Here is a 19,905-nt window from a genome sequence, read left to right on the forward strand (position 1 = left end):
ATGACCTTGAACCTTGTCTCTGTCAGAGGCCAGTGGTGTGGGAGTGCAGGGAGACAGGGTCTGTGAGGGCACAGAAATATTATTTGTGCAGCGCTGTGGCCCTTTACGAAAGCTCCTTGGGCAGGGCCCTGTCTGTTGATATGGGATGGTTGTGGTATGAACAAAGGGCAAGGTGCCGAGATAGGAGCAGAGTGCCATGGCTGATCCAAGTTGGAAAGGGAGAGAGATGGAGACACATGGTATGGGGTGTGGGAAGCTGCCACGCGCATGGAGCAGCCTGGGTGGGGAAGGGAAGGCAGATACCAAGTGTTTTACATACACACTTTTTTATGTCTCAGTCACACAATTCACTGCAGGACCTTCGCTCAGCTTTAAACATACAAATGTCAGTCAGAGGACAAAGAGAAACCTCTGGTATCTCTCATTTAAAGCAGGGACCCTGGAGAGTAGGGCCATTTTTCAGACCACTTCACTAAGTGTAGCTGGATGTAAGAACAGGCATGTGTCCCCAGGAATCATCTCTCCCGTATCCAGCTGGTCCCGTCCCCTTGACGGCCAGTGATAACAGGGTTTAAACACGTCTCTGTGGGAATTACACTTTCCTGGACTATTCTGTGGAGCTGGCAGCTCCTTTTGTTTCCCAAGGTCTTGTTGGTTTTGTGATAATCATTAGGACTAAGATAGAGGCTGTATTGTTTAGGGGACAAAGGGGGAAGCACGTCTATCCTGGGTGCAGGCAGCCCAGCATTCCTGTCTTCACCCTCCTCCGGCCCCAGAGAGCTATTTTTCCAAGTGGGAACAAGCCCGGTGTCTCCGAGACACCATCACAACCTCTCCCTGAGCATCTCCCCCGGCAGTAACGAGAACCCTGGGACCTGCTGTGGTGGGGTGGGTACAACAATGACACATGAACTGACATTGCCGGCCTGTGTTCAGAAATCACTGCCCCAGCTCCTGTCGCTGGGGGTGGCCCTGACTGAGTGCCGTCTGCCTGTGATTTACTTCTTCCTCTCTCCTGGACCACCTCAGGCCTGGCCCAGCTCCTAGGTGAGCCGGCGCCAGCAATGACTCCCAGCCTGGGTGAGCCCTCACACTGGGTGCTCCAGCGGCACCCCCTCCCTGCCATGCTCACAGTGAAGCCGAGCACGGCCTAGAGATTCATGGGGCTTCCTGGAAATGCCTCAGCCCACAAAAACGGAGCTGAAAACGTTTCTGAACTCCTCCAGTGGTGCCCGACCATCCTCTGGCACTGGGGGTAAACGCCTCCTGCCCTATGGCCCTGGCCACACGAGAGAGGCCACAAGGGGTCCAGCTCTTTCATGCCCACATGGAGCTCCTTGCCCAGGCGGGGCTGCGGCCCATGGATCCCCAGTGACACACTCCCCTAGCCCCCTTCGCTGCAGCATGGGAGGCGCAGCAGGTGTGGATTGTCCTCCAGAAGCACCTGGTGACCAAGCCAGCTAAACTCGGTCCTGAACCCCCGCTTCCCTTGGGTCCAGGGCCCTGAATTCTGGCTGCCAGCTCCATCAGAGCCGGGAGCGAGGGAGAATCCTGCCCTGCACACAGACCATTTGATCGTGAGCTGCAGTGGGCAGGCACCGGAGCCTGATCTCCACCACTCCTGCCTTGCCTCGGCCCATGCCCGCCCCCCCACCACCCCCCAGCGCATTGCTTTTGAGCCCCACTCACCCCGGAGAGCTGGATTTAATTATCTTTACTACATGCTATTTTTATGATGTATTCTTTTTTTTTTTTTTTTTTACAGCCAGAGCCCCAAAGAAGCCAGTGGGATACAGCCTGTTTCAAAGGGGCTTTGCATATGAAAAATAATACCGAGTGACAGGTGATTGGCATGCAGTACGGACACTGGAACGCAAGGCACCACACAGCAAGAAGGCGAGTACAGCCACACATTTGCCATGGAAAGAGGGCGCGCCGGGGGCAGCCATCTGACCCTGCAGTTGTCCCATTTCCTGTATGGAAAGGGGGCATTGCACCACGGGGCTCAATGCATATCTGAAAGGTAGCAATGATGCCCCTTAGCACTGCAGAGCTCGAGCTTGCAGTGTATGGCCGTGGTATACCGCACGAGAGGAGACCTGCCGCTGGGAGCCCCTCGCTGCTAACAAAGGGGCAGACTGGGAGCCCCAACCCCTGGTTATAACCCAGAGGATCTGAGTGAGGAGGGAATTCTGCATCAGGGACACACGGATCTTCAGAATGAACGATGCCTCCTACAGGGCTTTGGGATGACGCATGACAAGAAAATTGCAGCCACAGCCATGTCAATATGTAGATCAGGCTTTCTACTGGCACAGAATAACCTGGCCTCCTCTGCTTCCCTTCAGCCTGTCTTTTGTCCTTCTTTCAGATAACTTCCGGGTTCCCAAAGGAGTGAGCTCAAAGCGGCGGGTGGGAGCAGTGGCAGGGGCTAGTCACCTGGGGTATGTGAGTGCAGAAGGGCTTCGCTCTGTCAGGTTGCAGGAGTCCCCGAGGGTCACTCATCACTTGGGCCCACTGTGGCACAGGATGGAATGTGTGCAGATTTGCCTCTGCATCCAATATAGCCCAGATAGTAAGACGTGCTAGGTAGCATCCTAAGCCATCTGCCCTTGCTCCGTAGGAAGGAGACAAGTGGTCCTTCTGTTTCCAAGGGGCAGGTTATTCCTTGCATGCATCCCCTATTGCACCATCAGGGCACCAGCAGCAGCTGGCAGGAGAAAGGTGAAGCCATGTGTTGTGTAAATACTACATGTAAGGTGTCCAGGAATTGCTGCTATGCTCACGTCTGGATCTAAGGAGAATGACTCCTTTAGAAGAGAAACAGCAAGAGAATCAGCAAACATCCTCCCCCAACTTGTGTGTTTCTGTTTGTCTCTGAGTGTCAGCAAAGCACTCAGAGCTCCTCAGAGAAAAGAGGCTATGAATTCAGATTATTATTTTCAAACAGATGCCAATGAGACTCCACCATGTGTCATGCTGGGAGCATGGTGCCGCAGTGAAAGCCAGCTGGGCACTGTCCATAAATCCCTGCACCCAGGAAGCACAGACCGGCTGCCCAGGACATGGTATTTTGTAACGTTAGGCACGTTCGCTCTGCGCTGCCCACGTACCCAGACGTCTGTGCTGGAGTTTGTGAAGGACTTTCCTCTACAATCGTACAAAGCTCCTGTTACTGCTGCTGCCTTTTGCTTAAACAGCTTGTGCCATTTAATACAGGAACTACACCTCATTGAGAAGTAAATGCAAGAAGCTCTGCAGCCTGGAAGCGTGAAAGAGCCACTTTCACCTGAGGCCTAAGAGAAGAGAGAAGCCAGTTAGCACCACTAATGAAGTGGAGAATTCAGCAGTAAACAAGAGAAATTCTCACCACAATGTGCCACTGGCTGCAGGAAAGAGGCATAAAGCGAAGCAGTTGGATGGAGTGAGACCTTTCCTGCTGCTCGGGGCTCAGGAAATGGCAGTGAAGCACTGATCTATGTTGCAATGAACACTGTTTGCAAAATGGAATTTCTGTCCAGCAGGAAATCCCAACATTTCAAAATTTTGTTTTCATCCCAAATTCAGACAAAAAGTCAAAATCCTGAAGTATTTCAATTCAGAAACATTGTTTGTTTCATTTTAATAGATTAATATTTCAACATTATCAAAACAAATGAAACAATACTGTCAAAATACAAATCCCAATTCCTTCCAAGTGCTGCCTGCCAGAACTCAGCTTTTATAGCCTCTCTGATTGAAACTGTCACTAGCTCATAGCCAGATTTTATTTAAATTAAATAGATCTGTACTCAGCAGCATGGATGACACTTTCTCTTGAAATCTAATGCAAAGTCCGTACAGTCTTTGTACTCCATCATGTTTAATAACTGCATTTACAGGCATGATACCCCTCATCAGAATTCTGGAGTAAATCAGAAACCAAAACATGTTGTGTTTGTCCATCAAAGCGTTTTTTCGTTCTTTTCCCCAACTCTGGTCTAGACCCGCTAAATTGCTTAATACACAGTATGAGGCCCCATAAGTAACAATTCTGCCCAAGAAGAACTGCTTTCCCTGGAACTCCTTCCAAGTTAGGCATTAGCTTCTCCTGCATGAAGCTTACCCAGCCATTGCAGTTCATAAATATGTAACCAGCTGTTTCTTAAATTACCGCATCATCTCTAATATCATCATGTAACTTTGTTTTACTGCCATTTATTGCTGGCTTGCCGACAGGAGAGTGATGTATCCTCACTGCATAATGAAATGTTTTGCAACATCCATAATTTCAACGATCTGCAGTCCTCAGCTTGTTTGTTCCTTTCCAATTCAACATGTTTATTTCTGCTGGTCTGCGGTTCATCTGTTACCTTGTGCAGCTGAACCCGAGTTCTCGCTAAATGATCACAGCCTTTCATAGCTCAAAGCCTGTCACACCTGCTGCAGGGACAAAGGGCTGGCCTTTCAGGAGAGTCACGGCCAAAGCTGCCATCAAAACAGCACAACAGCCCGGCCGAGGGAGTCAATAGGGGCCTATCTACATTCGAACTACAGCTCAATCTGAAAACCCGCATAAAACAGGAAACAATGCGGGAGGGACAGTAAATAACATCCACCTGGGTCTGTCCTCATCACTTCAGCTTTGGAGAAACCTTTATCTGTCCTGCCATCCCCAGTATCTATCTGTAGATCTATGTCCCATCCTGTGCCTACCACTGCAGCGTCTGGCCTACTGCTGGGATAAATCTGTGGCAAACTAGTCAAGTGAGCCAACCGGGGCTCTGAGAAGCGAGTAGCATGCAACATGCCAGCCCCACTGGGAATTCTCTCCAGCACTGCAGGCCACATTGTTCCCCCGGAGATGACCTGAGGCCCAGAGAAAGGGGGAAGAGTCTCTTGCCACTGTCCAGAGTACAAATATGAAGCCTAGCTGGCTAGCTCTCACAACTGGCTTCCATGGACACACATTGAAAACCTGGGCATTTGCTGCACGGACTGCTGGGATTTCTGAAATCTGTTGTTAATTAATAAGGCAAATCCGGAATGCAAATGAGCCTGCAGAAATGAGGGGTCCCTGAAACACTCATGAAATCCTGAGCTCTTCCCACTGACATTTTCTATAACATGGGCCTCATAGCCAGTTTCCCCTCCACACTTCCCAGGCATGGGCCATATCATAGAATATCAGGGTTGGAAGGTACCTCAGGAGGTCATCTAGTCCAGCCCCCTGCTCAAAGCAGGACCAATTTCCAACTAAATCATCCCAGCCAGGGCTTTGTCAAGCCTGACCTTAAAAACCTCCAAGGAAGGAGATTCCACCACCTCCCTAGGTAACCCATTGCAGTGCTTCACCACCCTCCTAGTGGAAAAGTGTTTCCTAATATCCAACCTAAACCTCCCCCACTGCAACTTGAGAACATTACTCCTTGTTCTGTCATCTGGTACCACTGAGAACAATCTAGATCCATTCTCTTTGGAACGCCCCTTCAGGTAGTTGAAAGCACCTATTAAATCCCCCCTCATTCTTCTCTTCTGCAGACTAAACAATCCCAGTTCCCTCAGCCTCTCCTCATAAGTCATGTGCTCCATCCCCTTAATCATTTTTGTTGCCCTCCGCTGGACTCTTTCCAATTTTTCCACATCCTTCTTGTAGTGTGGGGCCCAAAACTACAACAATACTCCAGATGAAGCCTCACCAATGTCGAATAGAGGGGAATGATCACATCCCTCGATCTGCTGGCAATGCCCCTACTTATACAGCCCAAAATGCCATTAGCCTTCTTCTATCACTGTACTCAGCTGTGAGCCCTGCATCTCTGGTCCCCCGGCCCCATGTGCCTCCCCTCAGGCATGAGGCCTGCCTTGGCAGGTCCCCATGCACAACATCCATCTCCATCCTGAGCGTCTGGGACTGCCCGGATTCCAGGGAATGCTGGTTCTGGAATTGGAGCCTCTCTCTCCATCCTCGCTGAGTTGACCTTTCTCACGCATTTTAGGCGATGGTCGCATTTGATGCCCGTGGGCTGGCAGGGGACGTGCTGTGCAGGGCAGCCCTGGTTTGTGGAATGTAGTTTTCCCCAGATGCCCCAACAGAAGCCCAGCTTGAGTGGTATGAACAGATTAGCCACCACGCCCGACAGCCCCAGGCTCTTTCAGAAAAATAGCTGCTGACTGAGCTGGGTTTTGTCAAATGACTGGCCATAGCACATGAGCAGCAAAATGGAGGAGCCCCCAGATGGATTCAGGATGGCAGCTGTGGCTATCTAATGAGCACGGTTGCTTCCCCAAATCACCCAGGGCCCATTACTGCATTTCTTGGTTTGTGGGCGTGGAGGAGTCACGGCTTTGCCTGCACAGGCATTTCTCCCCAACTTCCCACCAGGAGTTTGAAGTAAAATGCTAGAGTAGAGAAGGCCCAAATCCCCACCCTTCCCCCGTGAATTATATGAATTAGACCGTGCCACGCCTCATGAAGATGTACAACTCCTACAACACAGCCATGCACTGGGCCAGGCCATCTGCAATACCAGAGGGAATATTTGCTTTAGATTAGATACCCCATCCCCAAACTGATAGCTCCTGTATCTGGGCTGGACTGCTGGGCAGGATGTTAGTTCTGCCTTGTTTGTTTTTACTCAGCAGATGGCTCAAAGGTTTAAATCAGGTAGATACAATCAGGAATGTTCCCTTAGTCTGCACTACCTGGAAACCTGGTGGCGGAGGCTTTGCAGCCAGTCAGTGCCTACCACAGGGTAGGATAATTATACCTACGGCTGGGCTGAGTATCAAGGCGTAGAGTTATTCTATGAGCTGAAGCTATACCCCATCAATGTCTCCTGTTAATGGGAAACTAGCACCATTACATTATAGAGCTATCCACCATCGTTCACTGGCTGCAACCGCTCATGGCAGCACCTTGCTGAAAACTCTATCTGCCCTTAATCCCAGAAGGCAATGGATGGCAAATATTTACAGTGGCTTATAAACATTTATCCTGTAATAGCTCTGTATTACCACACATTCTTCTCCAGGAGACCAGGCTGTACCCGGGCCCAGGTGGGGGCTTCTGAGCAGGGCTGTCGGCTATATAAAGTCCTTATAAATGGCATGCAGCAAGCACTGGAGTTCAATAAAATAGCAAGCGGCTCAGCTGCTTGCGGGAAACACGCCACATGTCAGTTCTTACCCAACAAAAGAAAAATGTGGCTCAGCAGCACAGGTGTGCAGGGACTTCGGTGCGGGGGCAAACTCCTGCTCTGTTGCCACAGTAACCCAGGGGCAGTGTTATGAGCCACTACGGAGACATAAATCACACGCCAGGCGTAACAGGATGGAGGCCTCAACCTGACTCACAACATTTAACAGCAACGGCGGCCACCGTAACTTAACCCGCACGGGTCCTCGGCTGGCTCAGCTGAAGAACCTGAATATCGGAGCGTTCCAGCCCCACAATGTGGGGCTCTGTGTTTCGGAGAGGAACGGTCCTTCCTCATGCTTCTCACCTGCAGTCAGGGCTGGGCTAAAGAACTTTGGGGCCCTGTGCACTATGGTTCTTGGAATCCCCCCTCCCTGCACCATCCCTGCCCTGGGGGGAGGCATTGGAGCACGAGCTCTCCCTGCCCTCACCCCACAGCATCTCCTGTCCTGTGGGGCTGGCCCAGCTTCCTGCTCCAGCCCATTGGCTCTCACCTCAGTGTGCAGGCAATTCCCTGCCCTGGCCAGGCCCCTGTCCCTCCCTCCGCCCCCTTTCCTGGCCCCGGGTTGGGTTTTTTTTGAGAGGTACTGGTGTTTTTGAGGGGGTTGGTGGTCAGGGGGACCCCAGAGACTGGGGCCCTGTGCAAGTGCACCTAATGCACACTGGATAAGCTGGACCTACCTGCACTGCCTATGTAGCTCATCAGAACCCCACCCCAGCTGCTGTTCAACACGAGTCAGGCCGGCTGGATCTGCTCCTTAGTGTGGAGCTGCACCTTCTTTAATGCTCTGAGCACTGGTGTTGGAAATTTTCAAAATCAAGAGTATGAAATGCCAAAAGGAACCCTGGTGGGATAGCTGCTTCCCTGGGTCACATGGACTCGATGAACTGAACAACAAATGGGCCACAGATTCTCTCAAACATCTGCATTGTGCACATAAATATGATGAGATGTTGCAGAGCATGCCAAATTTCTCTGCCTCATGAAAAAATATTGGGTTCCCCACTGTGGTTTTCTGGCCCTCTGAGCTTTCTTCTTTGGACCCTCCAGAATAATATCTGAATACAAAAGGGGTCTGGTTTTGTTTCCTGCCTTCCTCTTCACTTGGTTCCTCTTAGCTTTCCCCACACACCGACCCTCCAGCTATGCTGAGTAGCAGAACTAACTTGGCGCAGTTGTCCAGAATGGAAGATGGGAGGCCAGCCATGGTATAGGCCCCTCTTGACACCCCGTTGTCCTATACCAGGGTACTGCATGCTTGGCCCAGTGTGATATTATTCCCACTTGCAAGAATGAAGATTTCAGCCATGACATGAGCAACATGTTCGTTTCCCTTAGTTTCCTCATGCAAATTTGACTCATTCAGCATTGAGAAGGTCTTCCAGCTGCTTAGAGAGGGGTTGATTGTTTGTTTGGGTGCCAGATGTTTGTGTCTCCTCTTTAATGCTTTTCTGAACAATCCATCTATTTATTGTTATTTACTTAATGATTTGCAAAAGTATAAACAGTTTGCGGTTGGAGCTTGTGTCACAATCTCCAAGGAGCATTGGAGATGGAGTTCTGAACTACTTTCTAACATGAATAAACAAACAGGGTGGAAACGCTCCTTTGTGTATATTCTAGGCTGCTATTTTCTTAACCCTGTCTCATTAAGATGGATGGAGTTTCTGCTTATTAGTAATTTGGCAAGTTCCTCTTTGTATACACTCTGCACTTCTCACTAATGATGCTTTGCTTCAGTGATTAACAAAAAAGACTTCCAACACAGTCAGTGAAAACACAGCCATCCACTTCAGGGCACTCGAATGGAAACCCAATGTTCTGGAGATGCCATTTGGGGAAGACAAGAAACTGCAGGGAATCCAGAGAAGGAGAAGCTGCTGATCCTAAAACCTTTTCTGGCATTCAAATAATTTTGACCCAAGGACATTTGTTCTTTGATTTACATGCAAAATTGCAAAACTGACAGAGCCTAAAGCAAAGGGATTCAAAGTCTTCACACTGCTGTTGCTAAAATGTGTCTGATGGAGATGGCATTGCTACTGCCTGGATTTACAACTGGCCATTAAAGTATGTTTACAAGCCTTTAGTGCAGTGTACACATCTGGTAAATCATTGATTGAACAAATAGCTCCTGGTGTCATGCTCCCTCTGTCAGCTTTTCCCACTACTAGGTTACCCAGCACAGACTCGTCCACACAAGAATCCCATTGCTTCTGAGCCTGCCAGCCCCCCGCACATATGTATGCATGCATGCACACAGAGAGGTGCATACACACTCAGCTAGGATGTCACAGGATGTAGTGATCTGGATATATACACAATAATTTATGCAGATCATTACCAAATCTGGGCGACCTCTGCTAATAAATAGAGGTAGGGGCTGGGGACTGCACTGGAGGGGCAGCGAACCCTGCCTGGCTTCAAAGCAGGCAATAGGTGACAGAGGAGTTTGCTCTACATAGACTCTGCCCGCTAGGGTTGCCAAGTTTGATTGGACGTATTCCTGGAGGTCTCATCACCTGACATAATCTTTAATAAAAGATTAATCTTGAATTCCTGGAGACTCCCGGACAATCCTGGAGGATTGGCAACCCTATCTGCCCCATGTAGGGCCGTTCCAGGAGAACTTCAGAGACGCCCTTGTAACAACAGGTGAGGAGGAGGGGCCCAGCCACTAGTGATTAACCTGGACCCACAGTGACCGCATGTGCACTGTGCTTAGTTTCCATTTCACGGGCTGACTCCCCAGCTGGCATCACACACAAATGTTTCAAGACATGTCTGGACAGTGCATTATCCCTCGGGAACCGCCTGGACAAAGCCCTGCCCTTGGATGCGGCGTTACCAAGGGTGAGGGATAGGTACAAATGTTCCATGGCAGAAATCCCACACCTGGAGCACACACACAAGCTGAGAGCCGCAGGAGTTGGAAAAACAGCCGGCCCAGACTCCCCAGATGGGAGGGGAAATGCCTCTCCTGGTGTGGCCACAGAACTCACCCCAGGCAGCGACAAGCAAAATGGAACCTGTCAGAACCATCCCATGACAGCAGCGCAGCCCCTTCCCCCTCTGACATGCTTGCCCAGGCCCAGCGGGTCGCAACGCTGCTCCCTCAGATCCAGCGCTCGGAGAGATTAACCTGGGCCTGGGTTTAAGGTCGGGTAGCACTGGATCATTCTTCTAAACAGGGAGGCCCAGTAATTTAACAGAGATAAGCACCCACATAAGATGCAGTCTCTGGCGTCACCTCACACCAAACTTCTCCCCGCAGCCATACAGGGACAACAGTGAACCAAGAGGGTCTCCGAACCCCTGCTGTAGGCAGATCAGCTAAGACTCATTGTACTCCCAGGATCTGGCCAGCTGTGCAGTGATCTGTGGCCAAACCCCAGCTCTGCTGCCCCTGGGACTGGGCAAAGGCCAAAGGGGAAAGGGCAAGGCACGGAAACAAAAAGGAAGCCAGATCAGCCCATTCATGTCAAACCTTTTCAGGAGCTCTTGGATGGCTGGACAGAGAGAGATGGGAGAGCAGGATCCATCAGTTGTGAATGTGTGTGTGTGTCTGACACACACACACACACACACACACACCCCTTTACAATTGGATGCTGTCAAGCCTCCAGTATTCATTAAGGCTTTTAGGGTCTGTCTGCACTGCAATTAGACACCTGCGGCTGGCTCATGCCAGCTGACTCGGGCTCAGGGCTGTTTAATTGTGGCATAGACGTTTAGGCTCAGGCTGCAGCCCAAGCTCTGGGACCCTCCCTCCACACAGGGTCCTAGAACCTGAGCTCCAGCCTGAGTCAGAGCTTCTACATTGCAATTAAACAGCCCCTTAGCCCGAGCCCTGGAAGCCTGAATCAGCTGGCACAGGCCAGCTGCAGGTTTTTAATTGCAGTGCAGAAAGACATGCAGGCTTCAGCACTCCCACGTCACTTTCATTCCAAGTTTAAGGAGAAAGGGGATGCTAGTGCAGAAAGCACTATCCTTGAGCTTGCAAAGTCAGGAGGAGCTGAAAACACTCAGTTACCTTTAAAAACTGAACCGCCACAATGGCCCAGCACTGTAGCATTTAATTTCAGAAAGGGGAACTACACAGAAATGAGGAGGTTAGTGAAACAGAAATTAAAAGGTTCAGCACCAAAAGTAAAATCCCTGAAAGCTGCATGGAAACTTTTTAAAGACACCATAATAGAGGCTCAACTTAAATGTATACCCCAAATTAAAAAACATAGTAAGAGAACCAAAAAAGAGCCACTGTGGCTAAACAACAAAGTAAAAGAAGCTTTAAGAGGCAAAAAAGCATCCTTTAAAAAGTGGAACTTAAATCCTAATGAGGAAATTAGAAAGGAGCATAAACTCTGGCAAATGAAGTGTAAAAATATAATTAGGAAGTCCAAAAGAAGAATTTGAAGAACAGGTAGCCAAATACTCAAAAAGTAATAGCAAAAAAATGTTTAAGTACATCAGAAGCAGGAAGCCTGCTAAACAACCAGTAGGGCCCCTGGATGATCGAGATGCTAAAGGAGCACTCAAGGATGATAAAGGCCATTGGGGAGAAACTAAATTCATTCATTGCATCGGTCTTCACGGTTGAGGTTGTGAGGGAGATTCCCAAACCTGAGCCATTCTTTTTAGGTGACAAATCTGAGGAACTGTCCCAGATTGAGGTGTCATTAGAGGAGGTTTTGGAACAAATTGATAAACTAAACAGTAATAAGCCTCCAGGACCTGATGGTGTTCACCCAAGAGTTCTTAAGGAACTCAAATGTGAAATTGCAGGACTACTAACTGTCATCTGTAACCTATCATTTAAATCAGCTTCTGTACCAAATGACTGGAGGATAGCTAATGTGACACCAACTTTTAAAAAGGGCTCCAGAGATGATCCTGGCAATTACAGGCAGGTAAGCATAGTAAAGAACATAATTTGTTGGGGAAGAGACAATATGGTTTTTGTAAAGGGAAACCATGCCTCACCAGTCTACTAGAATTCTTTGAGTTGGTCAACAAGTATGCGGACAAAGGAGATCCAGTGGATATAGTGTATTTAGATTTTCAGAAAGCCTCTGACAAGGTCCCTCACCAAAGGCTTTTAAGCAAAATAAGCTGTCATGGGATAAGAGGGAAGGTTTTCTCATGGACTGGTAACTTGTTAAAAGATAGGAAACAAAGTGTAGGAATAAATGGTCGGTATTCAGAATGGAGAGAGGTAAATAGTGGTGTCCCCCAGAGGTCTGTACTGGGACCAGACCTATTTAACATATTCATAAATGATCTGGAAAAGCGGGGTAAACATTGAGGTGGCAAAATTTGCAGATGATACAAAACTACTCAAGATAGTTAAGTCCGAGGCAGACTGCGAAGAACTACAAAAGGATCTCTCAAAACTGGATGACTGGGAAACAAAATGGCAGATGAAATTCAATTTTGATAAATGCAAAGTAATGCACATTGGAAAACAAAATCCCAGCTATACATATAAAATGATGGGGTCTAAATTAGCAGTTACCACTCAAGAAAGATCTTGGAGTCATTGTGGATAGTTCTCTGAAACCATCCACTCAATGTGCAGCAGCAGTCAAAAAAGTGAACAGATTGTTAGGAATCATTAAGAAAGGTATAGATAATAAGACAGAAAATATCATGTTTTCTCTATATAAATCCATGGTACACCCACATCTTGAATACTGCGTGCAGATGTGGTCGCCCCATCTCAGAAAAGATACATTGGACTTGGAAAATATTCAGAAAAGGGCAACAAAAATGATTAAGGGTATGGAACAGCTGCCATATGAGGAGAGATTAATAAGACTGGAACTTTTCAGCTTGGAAAAGAGATGACTAAGGGGGGATATGATAGATGTCTATAAAATCATGACTGGTGTGGAGAAAGTAAATAAGGAAGTGTTATTTACACCTTCTCATAACACAGAAACTAGGGGTCACCAAATGAAAAGAATAGGCAGCAGGTTTAAAACAAAGAAAAGGAAGTATTTTTTCACACAATGCACAGTCAACCTGTAGAACTCCTTTTCAGATGATGTTGTGAAAGCCAAGTCTGTAACAGGGTTCAAAAAAGAACTAGATAAATTCATGGACGATAGGCCCATCAATGGCTATTAGCCAGAATGGACAGGGATGGTGTCCCTAGCTTCTGTTTGCCAGAAGCTGGGAATGGGTGACAGGGGATGAATCAGTTGGTGATTATCTGTTCTGTTAATTCCCTCTGGGGAACCTGGCATTGACCACTGTCGGAAGACAGGATACTGGGCTAGATGGACCTTTGGTCTGATCCAGTATGGCCGTTCTTATATCACGTCTTCTACCTTCCTGTGTGCCCACATGGCTTATGGTAAGGTGTTTGCTGTTATAGTGCAGAACAGTACCCGACCACGCAGCTGGTGGTGTTAGCATTCAGCCTGGCCTCAGAAGACCTAGATGCTAAGTGAAGTGCATCCCCAACTCTGCCTCACTAAGAGCAGCATCGATGGGTTGCCAGGAGCCCGAGTACTGCCCTGACTGACACAACATGGAGCCCTCATCTTTAAACTGGAGGTGCGTCCCACACAGACTAATGGTCCAAGCATGCAACGAAGGCTAGCTCTGGGGCCAAGACAGAGCATAGCGTGGAGATGAGCACTGTCCTCAGGCCATGCCTCTGTCATAGCAGATAGCAGCCACAAGCTGCATCATCTGTGTCCCACGTTCAGCCACTGACCACGTCTGATCTCTCAGCCTCATGTCTCTGACAAACTGGGTTTCTCCTTCTCATCTGCAAAGCCCTGCTTTCCTAGCTCTGTGCACCCGTTATGGGGACCTCCACTTCCACTTCTTGCCTGGTAAAAGGTTTAATTATCCTGTCCACAATGGCTCCACCTTTGAAGTCTGGGCCCACCTCTGTGAGCTGATTTCTTCCTGGATGTGACAGTCAGCTCATTTGGATCCAGCCCAAGCCCTAATGATATCGTCAGCATTTGGCTTCTGGTTTTCAGTACCGAGTTTCACACTTTGAGCCTTATTGCTCTTGGGAGTGATGGAGAAAACTAAACCGAAACAACTACCAGCGACTCACTGAGCTTTGCTACCCACAGGAGATCCCTGTGCATCCTGGGGACAGGTCACAGAATCAGCTGGAAAGATGCTCATGGCTGGGGGGAGGAGGAACATCCAGTCCTGAGGCCTCAGAAGAGCAGAATTTGAGCCTAACCATGTCAAGGTGCAAGAGTCACTCAGTGTTGATCGGCAGCAGCAATTTGTTCAGGTATGTGAGTCAGAGACACTGCCGAATTGAGCGGAGATAGGCTAACAGGCTCAGTTTAAGATGGAAATAATTTCCCTTCCTTTGTGTTTCTGTGATAACATTTAACTCAACTGCCCTGACTTCCCCAAGAGAAAGGAGAGTGCAAGTAGCAGTGCTTGTTCTGCTCAGGTTCTGTGCTATCCTTCACCATTAGGAGATGCTGCAGGGCCTGCCTGAGCTCTGCTTTTAGGATACAAAATTAGCCTCTATAGAATACAATTAAAAAACGGAATAATTCACAGAACAAATCCTGTGCAAGTTCAGGTAGTAAGAGTAAAAAAATGTGCAGAAAGTACCCAAAGGAGGAACGTTAGCCCAGGTGTCTTGCCAAAACTCCAGCTGATAAATTCATATCATACCAACTTTAAAACTCCCATTCTATTTTCCTGAAATGCGGCCAGACACCAATGCTCTATGGTCTTTCTCCTTATGACATATGAGCCCCAAGACTATGACCTTTAAACTGCCATCCTCCGCAGTGTGAGTATGACAAAGAAGGAGATATTCAGCAGGTATATCAGCCGTGGGGGGCACCCATATAAGCATCTAGACCAGGGGTAGGCAACCTATGGCACGCGTGCCAAAGACGGCACGTGAGCTGATTTTCAGTGGCACTCACACTCCCTGGGTCCTGGTCACCACTCTGGGGGGCTCTGCATTTTAATTTAATTTTAAATTAAGCTTCTTAAACATTTTAAAAACCTTATTTACTTTACATACAACAATAGTTTAGTTATATATTATAGACTTCTAGAAAGAGACCTTCTAAAACGTTAAAATGTATTAGTGGCACGCAAAACCTTAAATGAGAGTGAATAAATGAAGACGTGGCACACCACTTCTGAAAGGTTGCTGACCCCTGATCTAGACACAGACAGCACCTATCCATGTACCTCATCATATTCTCAAGCAGAAATGTATTTCCACATGGAGCTATAAAGATACATGTATAACTGCTACATGTTTGCTACGATTCAGTCACAGGAGTTTTAAAGTCTGTAACAATTGATTAATAGTTTTACAAAGAGTATTCCCTCCCCTCAAATCCCAGCCACATTTAGCCATGCAAGGCTCGATCCCTTTCCAAGAAGAACACATTGCATCCCATCCAGCAACCCGAATACCTCGCCCTGCAGCCACTTTCCACATAGCTTGGGTCTGGGGCCTTTGTTCTTTCTAGATACCTACAGACGTATGGTATAGAGCACTAGTAACCATGGCATCTAGGCACCAAGCATATGATTTTAAAAGTTTCAGCATTGGCTTGGTTAGAACCATCTTCTCCGATCTTTCCTTACTCAGAGTAAATCTGTTAGTCTCTAAGGTGCCACAAGTACTCCTGTTCTTTTTGCGGATACAGACTAACACGGCTGCTACTCTGAAACCTGAGGCAAGAAGGAAACCTACTACCCAATGAGTCACTGCCTCTATTCCAGGAACACATGAATAAAACAGTATGTTTGCATTGGGTTCTACAAAAGGAAAGACCCGGGCTCGTCAAAAACTCTTGCATGTTGCTGCATCAGCCATTCCTTAGTATCTCTGCTAATAAACCACTTTTATCATAAGCCAGGATTATTGCTGCTAAGATAAACAATTGTTTTCCATTCTGACTTTTGGTCAGCAATAACACCTTTATGCAAGGGCCAGGAAAAGTTATCAGGCAACTATTCTGAACTGTGGCAGATTCTCCTATGCACTTGTTGAAATTATATACAGGGTAAGCACAGCTGCTACAAACAATTTTAAAACCAAAAAATGCAGCCAGATTTAATTGTTGGCAATAACCTCTTAAAATAGCATCTCATTAGCTACAGTGCCAACAGCTTACGAGTGTTGGTATGATTTGTGGGATCTTGAGGGATTTTCTGGGGTGCCTATAAAACTAATGCAGAAAAGATACACAGCCCCTGAGTATTGAAGAGAAGAATAAATACATGAAAGTCAGCCTTTTAGGGTATGTCTCCACTGCCATAAAACACCCGCAGCTTGCCCAGGTCAGCTGACTTGGGCTCACAGGGCTTGGGGGCTATAAAATTGCAGTATAGCCATTCCAGCTTGCCCCCCAGGAGAACACCCGTGGGAGCCTTTTCATTGCTTTCAAAGGGCACCAGTAATGGGGTTCACTACTCACCGCTGGTGCGCCTCCTCAGGCTCAGCTGGGAACTAGCTCACCACCAGTCGGACGCCCCTCCCTGCGGTCGCTCAGCCCATCGTCTCGAGCTCACCCTCCAGGACTCATGACAGTCTTCTCCATGGCTTGGCCCTCTGGCCAAATCCTCCCCTTCCAGGGTCTGGCAAAGGTCTCTGAACAAGCTGTCCCGCCGCCATTCCAGGCAGTCCTCTGCTCTGCATCCAAGACTGTGCCACTTCCCCTGTGGCTGGGAGGGGAACCCAGGCCTGCCCACTACTCTGGGTTCCAGCCCAGGGACCCCGTACTCCACAGCTTGGGTCTGCTTTACTCCCTGACCTGCTTGCTACTTCCCTGCGCTCTGCCCCACTTCCTCCTTCCATCCTCTGGGTTATCACCCATCCGAGCTTCCTCTGCTCCCTGGGGCTCCTTCCCCTTTGGCGTCTTGTGAGTCTCTGTGACAGCCCCCCTCTGGGCTCAGCTTCTTAGCTCTAGAGAAGCCTGCTCCTGCCCAGGTGACCTTTGTCCTTAATTAAACATTCTTGAGCCCTGGCTCCCCTCCAGGTGCAGCCTATGTGGTTAATTGCCCCCTCTAGCTACCTGAACCCCTTCAGGAATGGTGTGGGGTGAACATCTCATCACAGAGCCATACGGCACCAATTCCGAGAAGCAGCCCTATTCATGTAACTTTAACTGAGCTCAGTGTGCTTAATGCTAAGCACATGCTTACGTGTTTCCCTGAATCAGGGCCTATTAATTCACTGGGGTGCAGGGCAAGGAACGATGAGGCTGCTCCGGCTGCATCCCAAGGGGGATGTGTCACATACCACGTCTTGCCGCGGGGCAGCACCTGGTGTAGAGCGGGGATACTGGCCCCTTTGGCTGGAAAGACAATCATGTTAGTCTGCAGATCGCTTCCCATTCCCCACAGCCACTGCCCGAGCCCGCTTGTGAGAGACTTGGCCGATGCTGCCTTGAGTCTGATTTCCTGTGGCACAAAGGGCCCCGAGCTGCTAACTGAGCTCTTGAGTGGGTTGAGGGCCAGGAGGGGGAACTTTGCCTTTCTGCACAGACAGCTTTATAGAAAGCTTGTAAGAGGGTTTTTAGAAAGCTCCCCTCCTCTTCCCCTTTTGCCCCACAATAGCACAGTGCATTTAAACCATTTGCAGAAGGGAACTGGTTAATGCAGCTAGCACAGCCTACAGCTCTGCAGCAGCTCATTCCTGTGCACAATGGAGATTCTACTTTCCCTCCCCTTCCCTGAAACACATGCTCAAGATCCATGTACATAAATTTTTTCTAACCTAATTCATTTTCAAGATTGATGGAGAAAATCCATAACAAATATTTATGACTTTGCAATAAATAACCCTTTACAGAAGTTACAAAGAGTTCTGGTGAGTTTCAAGGTAACTTTCAGCAAGTTCTAAAGGTCAGGTCAGATTGGGATACTAAGTCTATAGTATTTGAGCCCTCCGCTCATCTGTTTTGAATTATTGGTATTACTCAGTTTAACAGTGTTCTCAATGGAGTAGCTGTGCTGGCTTTCCATGGCCATATTTTATTTCTATGGTGGGAGAGAGGCTTCAATAATTATTATTTGTACTCTGTTGCAGCCAGTGAAAAAAAACAGCCTCAGTAAGTGTGGGTGCAGGTCTGTTTGTAGTCGCACAGAAGCCATCCATCTTGAGCAAGGAGGGAGTTACTGTCCAGACAAGTGTTGAGTTATGGAGCACCCAGGTCTGAGCCTGGGAGGTGGGATGACCGGTTCAAGTTCTGATTCGGTAAGGCAAGGTTAGCTTCATAAACGCTAGTGCCAGCTTTGAGCAGGCCTGGCTTCAGCGGGAGCCCTGGTGCTGTGAGATGGGCAGTTTGCATCCACAGTCTGCTGCTCCTACAGAGACGCTTTGGTTAATTTCTGAATATTTTCAATCATGTTACACAGCAGTCAGCTGTGGTCTCCCCTCACCTCCATCTCTGGCCACAGACATGAGTGCTGACCCTCCGTAATCCTCTGCAGGCTGCTGAGGTTCTAACTCCTGAAGTTCTCTTTGCCACAGCACTCCCGGGGATGCGCACACACACACACCCATGTTCATTGGGTGCTGTCGCTATACAGCTCTACGCCTGATGCACCATTCAGCCTTGGCTAACGGTCTCTGGGCCAAGCGTGCAGACTCCCTGGAATTCTGGGCTGGGGGTGATTCATGAATTCACAGATGGGCTCACTAAGATGAATACATTTTTCTAGTGTTGTGGGCCCATTCCCAAACACACATGGCTTCGGCATCAAAAACAGGCAACAATTTGTGCTTCCAAGGCCGAAAAGTACTGTGGCTACACAAAGCGCACTGTGCAGAGTCTGAGAGCCCCCAAAACAAAATGGATACAACCATCGGGACAGGCTCCATGAAACAAACAGCATTCAGCCCTGGAGTTACCACTCTGCTGCTGAGATACTTTGGTGAGGAGGCTGCACTGCACAAGGACCTGGCTAGACAGAGAGAAGGGGATGGTGTTACAGCAATGTCTGACTTTCAGGGAGCTCTCCTGGCATTTATTGCTGTGCACCGACCGTGCTAATAGAACAGCCCCTGCCCCAAGGAGATTGCAGCCTACACGGCACTGTGCTTCTCTGACATACACGCACATCCCTTGTTTTGTAACCCCAGCTATCCAAACTGGCTTATTTGTCTCATCCGCTGTTATGCCTGTGAGAGCTTTGGACGAGGGCTGGTCATTTTCTATATGGCTGTACAGTGCCGAGCACAATGAGCCCAGACCTGGTAAAGGCCTATTGGTCCTACCACAATATAAATATTACACAATAACACCACGCCCCCTTTCTGCATGCTGCAACATTTCACCTCACACCCACCTCCTGGCCTCCAATTCACATCCCAACCTTTTTAAAATGTCTTAAGAACATAAGAACGGCCATACTGGGTCAGACCAAAGGTCCCATCTAGCCCAGTATCCTGTCTTCCGACTGTGGCCAGTGCCAGGTTCCCCAGAGGGAATGAACAGAACAGGTAATCATCAAGTGATCCATCCCCTGTCACCCATTCCTGGCTTCTGGCAAACAGAGGCTAGGGACACCATTCCTGCCCATTCTGGCTAATAGCCATTGATGGACCGATCCTCCATGAACTTATCTAGTTATTTTTTGAATCCTGTTATAGACTTGGCCTTCACAACATCCTCTGGCAAGGAGTTCCACAGGTTGACTGTGTGTTGTGTGAAGAAATACTTCCTTTTCTTTGTTTAAACCTGCTGCCTATTAATTTCAT

This window comes from Mauremys reevesii, linkage group 2 (assembly GCF_016161935.1).
Source record: "Mauremys reevesii isolate NIE-2019 linkage group 2, ASM1616193v1, whole genome shotgun sequence".
Classification (NCBI taxonomy): domain Eukaryota; kingdom Metazoa; phylum Chordata; order Testudines; family Geoemydidae; genus Mauremys; species Mauremys reevesii.